Genomic DNA, 14134 nt, shown 5'->3' on the forward strand with positions numbered 1-14134 from the left:
AGGGAGGGAGGGATGGAGGGAGGGGGTAGTGTGTAAGCCTTCTGTTTAATTTAATCCATATGAGCAACTTTGTTCAATCAGCCATACATGCAAATGCAATGAAGGTTTCTAGAAGATTATTTTTTTTTATTCTGTCCTGTAACTGCTCTTCCTCCAATATTGTTTTCTCCAGGTAAGGAAAATATAAACATCAAGGGATGCAGCATCCACATTGTCCTTGTAAGGCAATAAACCTAAGAACATAAACGTAGCAGTAAAAAAAATATCTAATGGAGAGAAATAGCACCCACTAATATACCTTGCCAAGACACTGAACTAATAATAATCTCTTTCATGAAAAATCCATGAAAATACTAAGCCCCAGGTATTGAAGGCTCCTTTTTCCATCTCTTCAATCGTACAAAGCTTTACTGATGAAGATGATGCAGAGGAGCACTAAACCTAGAATGACAGCTTCAGCATGCTTGAGAAATCCAGGAAGTGGGCAAAAGGCAAAAGCAGAACACTAAACACTTAGACTTCTGCTTAATGAGAGGAGTGATGACTTCTCTCCAGTGAATGCACAGAATGCTGGCATGAGGAGCTGTGACTCATCTCTGCTGGGGTGAAGTAAATTTCCACTTTATGTTTTCATTAAGGAACTAGTCATTTCAGTGATCATGGGAAGAAGTTGATCACTTTTCCATCTGGAGATTTTCGACATTTTGCTTCCCAGACAAACTGGAAACAAAGGGGTCTTTAAGAAGGGGTAGTGTTATTAGTGATGCTGTCATAACCACCACTGTGAATCATAACCAGACAGAGAGACACAGGAGGATAAGGTTCTGATGCTTTCCTCTAAACTCTAAAGAAACAATTTCTCATTGGAACTCAAAATAATTAAATGACTCTTTTGTAATTATGGAAAAATATATTTCCTGCTTATTCTTCATTAAAATAAAATGTTAGAATACAGCAAGGAAGTGAACATCAAATAATAGGTGTTATTTGTTAACGAGTCTTATATAAACTTTCTACTGACTCATTATGCATGCAGCAGGAGTATAAAAAGTTACATAATTTACAATGGTATTTAAATGATACCATTCCCCCATATGCAAAATTCACTTTAAATGATTCTTAATTTCATGTGCAAAATACAACTGATGTCTTTGTACTAATGCGCATGCTAAATACAATATATGATATTACATACATTAAAGACCTGTAATAACACAGCAGTAACTTAGATAAGGAGACTCATATAACTTTGAAGCTACAAATTAACTATTTCCAGAACTATTTGAAGTACTATAGTATATTACTTTCCATAATGAGACTTTTGAGCTTTGTAGATTCAAAGAAGCAAAAGTGAGTGTCACGTCTGTGAGGATGGCAGTCTGATGGCTTGGGTCTTATCCACCTAACACCCTGGAGGGGGGTGTGAGACAAATAAAATGCTTCCTTCAAGTAAGTTTGAACCTTTCAAATACATTCTGAATTTGCCATAGACAAATTTCAAAACTGTCTCTTAGAGTCCACACTGAACTATAATCAACTTATAAGCAATATCTCCCCCGTAACGTAGCACATGATAGAAGTGATGAGCTGATGGGGACAGTGTGACTGGAGGGGGAAGAAAATGTGTTGTGAGTTTACACTTTGCATAAGTCAGAGAAGCAAACTGATAGATTGAGCTGCAGTATTTCAGCTGGAGAAAACAACTTGAGCTGGGAAATCACTTTCAGTTAATGTGCCGCACGTTTTCTTCGCGTGTTTACTAATAGGCCTGAGTATTTTCTGCAAAGCGATGCAGAGAGTCTCTGCTCCCTCCTGGTTCCTCTGCAGGTGCTTCAGCAGAAGTCAGAGACTTGAGTAAATCTAAGATCTAGTCAATACGAACAGAGGTATAGTTACAGTAACTTTATATAGGTATGGGACTGTTGTAAGACATTGGAATTAAAAGATATTCAAATTCTATAGCATGATGCTTCTCTATGTTTTACACGAAAACGTGATAAATCTGTAAATATCTTAGAAAGTAAATGGATATCTTCATTAGGACTATAGACACTAGAGACAATGTCTCTGAGTGCTAAGAGGATGCGATGCACAGAATTCTCTAGTGGAGCACCAGATCTTCAGTCTTATTTATTTAGCTTCATTCTGGCCTCGGTTAACAGTGTCTGATGTTCTGCTCTGTTTCCCAGCCTTGATATGCAAAAATCTCTCTCTCCAAAGAATCTTTCAGGCTTGCTGTATATAGAAAAATTCAGGCCAAATGCTTTCTTGAAGTTGCAGTTCCTCAGGCAATATTAGCTTGGTATAATCAATATACTGGATTGGCATATTTGCTATAACCCATTCTTTAACCTCTCCAGTGATTTCTGTCTTCTGTTATCTCAGTTCAAAGTCCAGATGTACCTAATCATTTTATTTAGCTATGAATATCAAATAATTGCACACTGAATTATCTTTTGCAACATGATGACCTTTTTGATGCTTCTTATTATCATCAATATGAATTATACATCCTGGAACACATCTTGCATAGTGCCACAGTCCTTTATAGATAGAGGTTCTATTTACATTTACTTTTATATGCGTATATGCGTCATCTTTGTTTCCGAGTCTAGTTAAGTTTTGGGTTTTAAAATGATTTTGGGAAGAAGTATAACTTTTTGACAGTTAAGATTGACACCTGGGGGCTTAACTTTTCAAGGGAAATAAACATGGCTGTCTGTCCTCCAGTCATTCTGTCTCACCGGGGCACTGAAGCATGGATTGTAAATGGAAGATCCCCCACTGTTTTAGGATCTCAGCTGCACACAGTTGCAATATTTTAAGAGATGACAGCCTCAGCTTCCACGGTAAACTCCCTAGGACTTTCTTTTGAGTTCTCAGGTTTTATTGCTACTCTATTTTTAATTGAGTTCCTAAAATATTATAGCTGTGACAGAAAAAAAATAAAAGCATTGGGTTTTTTTTCTTTTCTATGTAACTTAAACACTTTCCCCTTAAATAGACTCAAGTGTACTTACTCATAACGCCTTAGTAGAAAAGGATTAAGGGAAGAGCTAGAAAATTGGGAAATAGGAGAAATAATTATTTTAATAACTGTTTGTAAATAGTTCAATCATCAATTAAGGCCATAAAAAAGGAAGGCAATATGGAAAGTGTAAATTCTGAATTTTCACTGCAAATTGAGAGAAGTTTACATTGCAAAATCATTATCTCACTTGTTTTTAATTTTCATCTTAGCTTACAAGGACATTATCAAACAAAAACATTCCAGCTTAAGCATAATAATCAATAAAAATAAAACTTTGTTCAACCTTGATTCAGTTTCTTTCATTTCACACAAATAATTGCATTTATTTTTCTAATGGTTTCAGAGAGCAAATATTTTAATAGCTTGTATATATACATGGCTTCGGTTTTTAACATTCTGAGCCCTTTGAAATAATGAGACAAGGGAAGGGAAGAGAAGAAAACCACCCAAGGTGAAGGGTTAGGAGGGAAGAGCTGTGGAAACCATGCAACAGCATCGAAAGAGATGATGTGACCGCTGAGGTCACAGGAATGTAACCCACACCGAAGAATCAATTCCAGATTTATTATCTCGCTGACTGTATGCTGAATCTTTAATTAAAGTCGTAATTTTCAAAGTTTAAAGTGATGTCTGAATACACCGTGCCAAATTTGGGTTTGCATTATGGCTTGAAGTCAAAAAGACTGCTTGTATTCATAGTAATAAATATCATGCAATAACTTAGGAAGAACAAGCCACAGGAGAGGCAAAAATTGTGGCGTAGAGGGGGCTGTAAAGAGTGTGAACTGTCTCCTTATCTGCCTGAATAACAGCTCCCAAGTCTTGTCAGCATAAAATTGCACTTTTGTTATTACTGACATTATTTCTCAGATTTTCCCTTGCATTTAAGACTCTATGCTCTCTTCTTATGTTTATCCAAACTTTATAGTATAAGAAGTTTCACATGATCTCCCATAGTTTCTAAAGAGTTTCAGAGAGAGGGTGTTTTAACACCATGTAGAGAAGTATTAGGAAAGGGAAGATAATGATAATATGCTATAGGTTAGATAATAATTTATCTGGAAGTAAAAATATACACTAAAAATTGTATATTTCATTACCCCCCACACACAATTATCAGAGAGATATACCTTCTTGCAATAACAAAATATTTGCTATAATTATTATGAAAATTGCTAAGCCTTTTATAACTTTAAATACATTTATTTTTAAATATCATATTGAACATGAAGTTTGGCTATGAAAACTGAGGAGCCCTCATGTAACCTGCCAGTTAATCCCATCACAATTTGAAAATAACCAAGTTTAGTGGCACACAAGGTTAAAGAATTGAGCAAATGCTGTATGTTTTAACCTTCAGCTGTACTGAGTAGATTAATGTTATATATAGATTACAACTATTCATTTAACCAGTTTACCCTAAACTTCACATTATTCTGAATTACTAAATTCCTCAAATTTAAAGATTTACCAGCCTAACTGATTAGAATAGCACCGTCCGTTTCTGCTGAAAGCAAAGGAAACCGTAGACTGTCTTTGAAGACGCCTCTCAGCTAACTACTACCAAGTTAAAAATACTTTAAATATGATATGTTCAATCTTTCATTCTGACTTCTGTATTTCAAGAATTAAAAAATCTTTCATTCTTAGGCACCACAAACATGTTTAAAATTAAATGCCACTCTATTGAAATTTTTACTTTTATTATTGCCAACCTTACCTGATTTTAGGGAGACGCGCCTGTAAAATGGAGACGTCTTGGATCAAAGTTTGAAGCAAAATTGACTCTTAAATATTTTTCCCTTTCTTTTTTTTAGAGGTATAACATCAGCTTTTCTCCCGTCCCATTACAGAAGCCTCTTAAGGAGAATGAGTCCTGAACTATGAGTCAGCCCTTCTTACACCTAGAAATAGCTCTGATTTAGTCTTGTAAACCGGGATAATTTGTTCAACCTGTCTGTAGTTCCTCATCTACAGAATTAAGTCCAGGACAGGCGGAGTTGAAAATCTTTTCATATCTAATAAGCAATTGTCTGTTCCATTAATGTGCACGTAATTTTTAGGAGAGCTTCAAATTTGATGTGAGACTTCAATTTGAGTGCGGAGCGAAGGAGTAATAGCTTGAGGATTCTTAATGCAGTTTTCACATTTTCCTGTCACTTTAAATTATTAAAACAAACCCGGTGTAAAGATTAAGGCTGAACCTGATAGCAAGTTAGGCTCCTTCTGTGGTTAACAAAAGCTCATGACCAGAAGGGTCATACCAGAAGGAACGTGAGTGTGCACTGAACTCCTCCATCGACCTTTGTGCTTGGGGTTTGAGATAGAGAGGATTCGCTCTAGGATCTTTATCTCTCCCTTTCTGCTTCTTTTCTGGATTAGGCCCATAGAGTGGAAAACTGCTGCAGTGGAGTGTGTGCTGGGCCGAATAGGGTCTGGGAGCGAGGCCTGGAGGGGGTTCTGCTTTTACCACTGTTCCTTGTGGGTTCAATGCCCACACTGGCAAGGAGAGACACTCTGTGTAGTAACAATTAATATGCTTTTGGTGTTTATTATGAGAAGTGGTAAGACCTTAGTAACTGTGACTGACAAAATCTGAAACTGTTTCTGAGAGAGAGAGAGAGAGAGAGAGAGAGAGAGAGAGAGAGAGAGAGAGAGAGAGAGACAGAGAGAGAGAGAGAGAGAGAATAAATGAATGAAACCCGCAGCGTCTTTTGCTGTTATTTCTAGAACACCGCCATCTAGCCTAGGAACATTTGAGCCAGCTGAGCAGACAAAGGTGTGAGTCTTGTTTCAGCGTTAGCACTACTCTTAGCACACAGCTCATTTTCCAGCACAAGTGTCTTTTACCCCCATTCTTTGAAGACATATCAGAGAATTTCAGCTTGAAAGAGCACTGCTCTGCAAGAGAAGGTCACGTAGATTGAGATAGTGATTTGTGTATGGGATTTAAATGCTTCTTAAAATCCACACGTTGCCAAATTAAGCATAAGGTATTATTCGTTGATCTGACAGTTGTATTTGAATCTCTGTCTTCCTAAGTTCTTTTTCTCATTGAGATACACTATTGTAGTTATTGTGTTTGAAATACTTTTCTCAAAAGTTGTAAGCTTTTCCTTTAATCTGGGCCTGAACAGCATGATTTTCACAATTAATGTGGAAAATTAAGAACTCACAGGTTTCCAGATGGAGTAATATTCCTGAGCAATACAGCTGTATTTTAGTTACTTGGCTTTTAAGTGTTAAAATCAAAAGACCATTTCTTTGGATGTGATTATTAGAATATATCACAGTTGGCTTTTTGTTGTTGTTGTCTTTTTATATTGTTTTTTTTTTCTTGGATTCACTTGAAGAAACATTAAGATTCACTTATAGTCGAATCTAGTCATTGATTCTATTTAGCTATGCTATTCCATAGAGTTTAAATGGCCGAGGCTGTTAATACCTAGAAAAATAAGACGTAAGAGATTTTACTCAACAAAATTTTCCTTTTCTATTCAGGCTCTATAGCGCAACAACTGAAACTGGGTAAATAATAAACAGCAACATGTATTTCTCTCAACCTCACAGGTTGGGAAGTCTAGGATAAGGGGACAGGCACACATGTTTGCTCTCTGGAGAGGAACCATTAATCAAATGACAACGAAGTGGCAGAGATTCATGTGGTTAGAAATGGTAGAAAGGGCAAGCTTGATCTCCATAATCTCCTCTGTAACTACTGTCACCCCAACCCTGAAGATACAACCCCCAAGACTCAATTTGCTGCTTAGGCCCCATCTCCTAACCATATTACTTCAGAGGTTAAGAAAGACTACCTAGCACAGGGATTTAAGGAAAAACCAATACTACTGCTCTAAAAAGGAAGAAAGAAAGAATTTTAGCAATAAAATGACTCATGAAACATTCTACTTTTCTCATAGATAAGTACCTTGCTCAGCTGTTATCAGCTGTTGGCCTGCAACAGATGAGAAAAAGAGATAGAGACCCAGAGATAGTCATTATACTGAGAGAGAGAGAGACAAAACTTGAAATGCTCATCCCTCAAAGGAATGTCTCCATCAAAACCCTCCTCTTAGGGTTCAGGGGAAAGAGAGAATGTAAGAACCAGAGAGCATGGAGGACACCAGGTAAACAAGGCTCTCTAAACCCATATGATTGAAAGACATGATCTCCCAGACAGAAGTAGCATGCATGGGGCCTCCATGTCTCTGCAGAGTTGGAGTTCTCGAGCTAAAAGCGGAAGTGGGTAAGTGCCCTGTTGAGTTTCCTCCAAGTAAGTCTCACTCAGGAACCAGTTTGTTGCTACTCTACTCTTGCCCAGCAGTAGACGGCTAACAGGAAATGAACTCAAAGACATCTTTATAGGTTTCATGTCTTATTATGTCCTTCAAGGGCTCTTTCTTTTGATTTTTTTAAACTTTATCCTATTATGTCCCATATATATTTTTCTTCTTTCTTTTAACCATAAATGTTCTTTTCATATATATTACAGCTTCATGTTTAGTGTTTGTATGGGATTCCTGAGTGTGTGAACTAGTATGTCTTTATTTCTTGTGCCTTCTTTTAGGCTCTTTTATGTCATTGTTTTCAATTCTGATGTTGTTAACTTTTGCTTTGTTTCTATTTTTTGTTTTTTATATTGTTCATTTCTATTTTATTTCTTTCCTATCCCATAGAAGCCTGTTTGCCTTCGGAGAGACAGAAAGGGAATAGATCCAATGGGAGGGGAGACAGGGAGGAACTAGTTGGAATAGAAGGAAGGGAACACTTTAACTAGGATATATTATATGAGGGAAAATATATCTATTTTAAAGAAAAGAAAAAAAATCAGCGTATGAACTTGAACTCTTCACACACTTTTAGACCATAGAAAATATTATCCTAATCCCACTATTTTAAGTTGTACATGTGGGAAAGATTTAAAAGCAACCACTGGAATAGATATTTTGTCTTAATTGCCCCCAATATATCTTCCAAGTACTCGGATTCACTGAAATCCTCAGAGCACACTGTGAATCCTATTTTTCCATAGGGAAGAGGAAGAGGATAGCACTGGTTCCTTCATCCCCACCCCCCAGTATTGATTCAGTGTTAAAACAAATGGAAGTAGAGCAATGATATGGTAAGGTCAGTCTTAGGAGACTTTGAAGTATCCCATTTCAATTTGCATTCATTTTCAAACCCTTAAACAGTTATCAACTAGATATAAGAACTGAGAAATCTTGCTGCTGTTTACAGTCATAAAGCCAATTTTGGAGCTGTTTCTAGGAATTGTGGCCTCTGTTTCCAGCTGAGTTGACAATCTTGTCTCATAGAGACATTTAGTGGGCAAAACATTCTGAACCTTAACAAGTCCCTAATGCAAACATAAAGAAGACCGATGCCTGAGCAGCAACAATAGTACACCATTATGCTCTTTTTTAACACATTTACAGCATGTGATATTGACAGATAAGAGCTTTATGGCTTACAGTGCACTTCTTGGGGTTCGTATTATTCAAACTACCTGCCCCTTGGGACTCCACCACTTCTAAAAGGAAATATTAGACATTGTGGTAACAAGGACAGATATTTGTTTACCAGCTTGGTCTCACAAAGCTTTCAAAAATAGTATGCAATCTGTCTCTCAGTGCTGGGTCAGTGTATACTGGATAGTTCAGTGTTTCAGCAAAAGCAGGAGATGTCTGCTACCAACATATGACTGCTGTAAATTATTTCCTTGACTACACACAGCACATCTGTCCAACTCCTTTTCTTTATACCATTTTTTTTCTTAGTGTTTGAGATTAACTATGCCATGGGGAAGTGTCATTACCTTTTCTATCTATGGGTGGGACAGCTTCTCTCAATGAATCTTACCAAAAGTTTGCACTAGTTAAATGTAGCTTTTATTCGAACATCTACAATCACTGACAATATAGAATGATAAATAATCATTTTTCAGAAATAAAAAGCAAGGAATCAGCTCTCATAAACTGAGGATTATTTGAACTCAGCATTTAAACAGAAATATTTCCTGTATAAGACATAAAAGAGCTCAACACACCCTAGGGCAATACTATCCAATAAGTTATAATTCAGTATTTTACAATGAAATATAGAAACATAATCATATGTAAAATGCAGAAAACTAAATATTTAAATATAAAAATAAAATAAATTTACTACTATTGCAAAACAATTAGATATCTTAGCAGCTGTAAAAAGAGTGTTGAAATTGATCATGGTCTTATTTCTTGGTATTACTAACTCACATATTTTTCAAAAAATTGATGAGCATAGGCAGATCCTTATATGCAAACATTATTCACAACAATTATAAAGATGTAATTAAATAGCACTAGTTTCAGATGTTCTTGTATTACTAACCACTCTGAACCTATATAATATTATTAACATCTTTGTTGAATTTACCTCCATAATATAAATTGAAACACCATACACCTACACCTCCATGTACAGAGTCTGGTAAGTTATTTGTGTCTCAGACAAAATAAACGTAAATCTAGCAGCAACTCAATTATTTAAGAATGAAGTGGATTACATTACCTTCAGAAAAACACAGCAGAGCCAACTAGAAATTTCAGTACCTAAAGAATCAATCTTTCAAATCCAATTTAAAGACCTGAAAGTTTCCTAATAGCTTAGTTATTAATGTTAATGAAATATGAGATTGAGATATGTATTCACTAAGAATATTCTTTTATAATGATAAATATTAATAGGTCTAAGGCAACAAATTGATTCACAAAGGGCTAATCATAATTGGATGAAATTGGACTTAAATTGAGTAAAATTAGACAATAGGCTATGAATGTAAAATTTATTACCTATGGTAGAGAAAGAAAAAACAGTGAAGTACTTAAGAGCAGACGATGAACTGGGGTTCACTTGTAGCCAGGAAAGATAATGAAACACTGAAAATCACAAATATGGTTTCTTGATAGTATCGGAGACCAAGTATCTACCAGAAAATAAGATGATTATGAAAATACATTTCCTTAATAGTCTGATGAAAGTATTACTTTGAGACCATGAATCCAGAAATGAAATGAAATGGGCTTTATCTAAGTTTAAAACAGGTTTCTTACTCCCCTATAATCTACGGAAACTATTTAGTTCTCCTCCTGTAATTCTCCTTTTAGGAAATAATCTAGAATAAAAATTGATATTCCTAATTAGGCAGTCAGTGTGCAATGGGAGTTTAGTCAATCAATTAATCAATAAACATTTTTGGGCATAAAAACTCGACCTACCCCTGAAGAAGAACAGGCTAGAGAATATATTAGATTGTACTTTGTAATACACTATTATAATTTAAACAGAGAATAGAAGTGCAGTCCTCTCAAAACTTGCTATAATATATTTCGGACAAAATATGTATCATAAGTATATTTATGTATTGGTGTGCATATAAAATGTAACAGTCAATAAGAGAAAACAAGCAACTCTAGACATCATAAAACTCTATTGGTTTTCTTTGCATGAGTGACAATGATGTGCAACCGTGCAGTGTGAACTGACGTTTTATAGACTAATCAATGCCAGGCAAACCAGGAAATCTGAAGTGATGTAGAATGAAGCTGGCATGCTTTATTCACTAATTTGACAGTGTGACTTGAGCACTCTTTCCCTTTAGAGTTGATTCTCATAATGGAAGGGAGCTAGCTAAGCAGAAAAGAGGCCTGGCTGTGTCTCACAGAATGTGTGTCGTTTTCCTTATGTCTCAGGGTGTAAGTGATTCCTTTGACATGGATCAGATAGTAACTGATGGCATGAAGGCATATAGAGAAGAGTGAAGGAGTAAGGGTATGGCAAGAGGGGAGGGAAGATGCTCTCTTAGGAAGCTGTGTGCAAAGACTTCCCTGGTAGGGGCTGTTTAAGAAGAAACACAAAGATCACTGAGAGTTGCTATGCAGCAGTTAAGGGAGTCATGGGAAGCAAACACAGAGGAAACAACAAGAGTTGTTGAAAGTGTAGAAAAATATTCTATGTGTAGAGAGGTAGATGGAACAAGAAGGTGATGGGTCAAGTTCATTGGAACAGCTGGAGTAGCGTGCATGGTGCTAACTTGAAGGAGAAGAAGTCTAGCTTGTCTAAACTCTGTGTTTACAAATAATGCCTGGATATGGTTATTAATCATTTCCCTTTCTTCTGCTAAGAGAGTAACATTTTGGATGATAAATGGTCAGCCTAAGAATAGTCCACTAAATAGGTTTTACTATGAATGGAGTAAGAAACCATGGAGAGATTGTATTTTACATATATAAATGTTAACAGATTCTCTCTGGTCTATGAACTAACCGTAGGCGATAGGAACACAAAATGTAACATAGAAAATGACTTGAGAGTATTGTAATTATGTAGATAAGTTTTGCAGTAAGTCAGACAATTGAAAAGAGGATTTTTCTTGTATATATAGAAGGAGTCAGTAGGACTCTGGCTATAGTTGGATGTGAGAAGAAACTTGCTTAATTATTATCTTGTGAGATCCTAGTGAAAGGGAGGAGTTATGGGCCACTTTAAAGTACCCAGGGCTTAAGTAAGAAGAATTAACATGGATCAGGTTCACTGGGCAACAGAAACCAAGAACTTGGTTTATTTATTATGCCAGTTTTGATGCATACAAAACTGGAGCGTAGAGATGGTGGCATGGGCCTTTAATTACAGTACTCGGGATGTAGAAGCCAGAGGATCTCTATGATTCTGAGGCCAGTCTGGTCTGCATGAGCTAGTTCCAGGACAGGCACCAAAGCTACAAAGAGAAACCTTCTTGTCTTGAAAAACAAACAAACAAACAAAAAAAAAAGCAAAAATAAGAAACAAACAAACAACAGCAACAACAAAAAGCCCAGTCACACACAAGTAGTTGTATGAGTCTAGTACAAGAGAAAGGGGTACAAATATAAATGCTGACATAAACACAACTGGGTTGCCTTGGTACACAAAGAAACAAGCGAAACTGAAAGCGAGGGTTCAGTGAGGATGAAGAGCCATATGAGCACAGGACTAAGATGGACTTTTTGAAAAATGATGGTTTTGATCCTATAATCCTGTGGTAAGGCAACAGAGGATTGTTAGAAACAGGAGTGAAGATTCTCTTAAAATCGTAGTTAGCCTTCACATCTCTTTTTAAATGAGGGAGAAGGAGAGAGGGAGAGAGGGAGAGAGGGTTAGAAGGAGTGAGGGAGAGAGGGAGAGAGAGACATACACACACACACACACAGAGAGAGAGAGAAAGAGAAGGGGGGGTAGTACTAGAAATATTGGTCCTTAACACTAGGAATGATATCCCATCTGAAACAACAACATGAAATGAAGCCAGTAATGTCATCTGAACAGTTGATAGTTCACACAGTGAGAACTTATCTAAGTCAAAACACTTTTGAAGTGTGTTCTCCAGAATCATAGAGAAATGTTAAGGTTTCTTTGAAGTACCCTGTAAATAAAGATAAATGAAAGCTATTTCTGGCATGTGTACCACTCTCATTTTCTCTACAGTGAGATTGAGCTCAAAATAAGAAAACATTGCACAATAAATATACTGAGATCAAACACCAAGTTTAACAATTGTGATTAAAGGCAAACAATCACACAATTTAAAAGAAAACCAGAAAAAGTTTTGAAAATCATCGTTTTTTTTCCAAACAATATTATTAGTGCAGCCTTGATATTGCACTGTTTCAACATGGCAACACTTTGAATTGAAAACACACACACAAAAAAAAATTCTAGTGGTAACACATATTATTGATGTGGGGTGTCCTTCTGTATATGTGTTGCTTTTATTGGCTGATGAATAAAGCTTTTTCAGCCAATGATTGAGCAGAATATAGCCAGGCTGGAAGAGATAGCCAGAGTAGGTACAGTCAGGGAGACAAACTGTAACTCCTGAAGGAGAAGGACACACCTCATGGCGATATGCAGATTGAAAGAAATGGGTGAATTTAAGATGTAAAAGCTAGCCAAGAGTTTGCTAGAGTCATTGGCCAGTGCTGTAATTGATTACATTTCTGTGTGATTATTCAGGTCCGGATGGGCAGGAAAGGAACAAGCAGTGTCCTTCCACACGCTGTTATTCATATTATTATTTTCCCTGCACACAAATCCTGCGCTATCTATTCCTTTTCTGTTATGCTCCACAGGTTTCCACTGGCTCTGTGTCTTTGGTGCGATGAAGATGGGTATGTATTACTAACAGTTGTAGAGTTGTATATCATAAGTGCAGTTGCAGCTTCCATTTTAGGACATCAGTTTTTCCAAGTTAACTTTTTAAAGAACTTGCATTCTTGGGTGCTTTAGAACTGTTTATTTTTTTTTCCTTTCCAATATTTTAGGCTCTGAGTGTTTGTACCACGAAATCTACACACAGGATTTGTGAGAAATATAATATTGGCCCCTGGAGAGTTTTGAGTCTTAGAAGAATGCTCCACAATTCTTAAAGAACATGCGACATAAAACTATCAAAATCACAATGAGAAGAATCTGCCTCATATCTGTATTCTAAACACTACTCTGGAGAATAGGGCCGCAGAGTAATGAAAACGTAACAGATTGCTATGCCAGGCAACACAAGGAGCAATGAAGATTGCAAAATGTAAATAGTAAAGGATACAATTTTTTTTAAGGTATCCACCTTCGGGTATCAGAACAAAGTCAGAAAGGCATAGATGTTTAACAAGTCACTGGGGGGACTAACTCAGAATTAACACACTAACATCACAACCACCAGACAGTGTATATTTATATAACCTTGTCAGATGTTGGTATAGTTTTCTCAGTAGACATTATGGGGAACATATTTCACCCTTGACCAATTAAAATAGAAATTATAAATAAATACCTTCTAAACTAAGCATTTTTTAAAGGAATAAAACAGATTTCTTTGTATTGGGTCAGAAAATATAGTGCCAGGATAGTGAAGACAGTATAGGGTAGAAAATGAAATTAAAAAAATGTAAGGAAAGATCAGTGGGGAGTTGGTGATAAAACCAACGGGACGTCCGTGCTGTTCTAGACAAAAGTATCACCAGCTGACTGCTGAGCAACAGGCAGGCAAAAGCCCAGTGGAGCGATAAACACAGAAGGAGAGGGGGAAGCACC

This window comes from Microtus ochrogaster, linkage group LG7_11 (genome assembly GCF_000317375.1).
Source record: "Microtus ochrogaster isolate Prairie Vole_2 linkage group LG7_11, MicOch1.0, whole genome shotgun sequence".
NCBI lineage: Eukaryota > Metazoa > Chordata > Mammalia > Rodentia > Cricetidae > Microtus > Microtus ochrogaster.